Genomic DNA, 1,632 nt, shown 5'->3' with positions numbered 1-1,632 from the left:
CATGCAGCTTTACTGTATGGTTAAATGATGATGGAGTCCTCTTGGGTAAAATATTCCGGAGGTAAAATAGTCCCCCATTCGGATCTCCGGGAGGGGACTACTCAGAAGGACGTCGTTATCAGGAGAAAGAAAACTGGCGTTCTACGGATCGGAGCGTGGAATGTCAGATCCTTTAATCAGGCAGGTGGGTTACAAAATTTAAAAAGGGTAATAGATAGGTTAATGCTACATATAGTGGGCATTAGTGAAGCTCGGTGGCAGGAGGAACAAGACTTCTGGTCAAGTGAATACAGAGTTATAACTACAAAATGAAATAGGGGTAATGCAGGAGTAGGTTTAATAAGGAATAAAAAATAGGAGTGCGGGTAAGCTATTACAAAGAGCATAGTGAACGCATTATTGTGGCCACGATAGACACGAAGCCCACGCCTACTACAGTAGTACAAGTTTTTACGCTAACTAGCTCCGCAGATGACGAAGAGATTGATGAAATGTATGATGAGATAAAATAAATTATTCGGGTAGAGAAGGGCGACGAAAATTTAATAATGGGTGACTGGGATTCGATAGTAGGAAAAGGAAGAGAAGGAAAAGTAGTAGGTGAATACTAAATGGGGATAAGGAATGCAAAAGGAAGCCGCCCGGTAGAATTTTGCACAGAGCATAACTTAATCGTAGCTAACACTTGGTTCAAGAATCATGAAAGAAGGTTGTATACATGGAAGAACCCTGTAGATACTAAAAGGTATCACATAGATTATATAATGGTAAGACAGAGATTTAGGAACCAGGTTTTAAATTGTAAGACATTTCCAGGGGCAGATGTGGCCTCTGACCACAACCTATTGGTTATGAACTGTAGATTAAAACTGAAGAAACTGCAAAAGGAGGGAATTTAAGGAGATGCGACCTGTACAAACTGAAAGGACCAGAGGTTGTAGAGAGTTTTAGAGAGAGTATTAGGGAATGACTGACAAGAATGGGAGAAAGAAATACAGTAGAAGAAGAATGGGAAGCTTTGAGAGATAAAAGCCGGCCGGAGTGGCGGAGCGGTTCTAGGCGCTACAGTCTGGAACTGCGCGACCGCTACGGTCGCAGGTTCGAATCCTGCCTGGGGCATGGATGTGTGTGATGTCCTTAGGTTAGTTAGGTTTAAGTAGTTCTAAGTTCTAGGGGACTGATGACCTCAGAAGTTAAGTCCCATAGTGCTCAGAGGCATTAGAATCATTTTTTTGAGAGACGAAATAGTGAAGGCAGCAGAGGATCAAGTAGATAAAAAAAGACGAGGGCTAGTAGAAATCCTTGGGTAACAGAAGAAATATTGAATTTAATTGATGAAAGGAGAAAATATAAAAATTCAAAAAATGAAGCAGGCAAAAAGGAATACAAACGTCTCAAAAATGGGATCTACAGGAAGTGCAAAATAGCTAAGCAGGGATGGCTAGAGGACAAATGTAAGGATGTACAGGCTTATCTCACTAGGCGTAAGATAGATACTGTCTACAGGAAAATTAAAGAGACCTTTGGAGAAAAGAGAACCACTTGTAATAATATCAAGAGCTCAGATGGAAACCCAGTTCTAAGCAAAGAAGGGAAAGCAGAAAGATGGAAGGAGTGTATAGAGGGTCTATA

The sequence above is a fragment of the Schistocerca piceifrons genome, chromosome 3 (assembly GCF_021461385.2).
Source record: "Schistocerca piceifrons isolate TAMUIC-IGC-003096 chromosome 3, iqSchPice1.1, whole genome shotgun sequence".
Taxonomy (NCBI): domain Eukaryota; kingdom Metazoa; phylum Arthropoda; class Insecta; order Orthoptera; family Acrididae; genus Schistocerca; species Schistocerca piceifrons.
The sequence above is the reverse complement of the archived record's forward strand: the minus strand, read 5'-3'. Positions refer to the sequence as shown.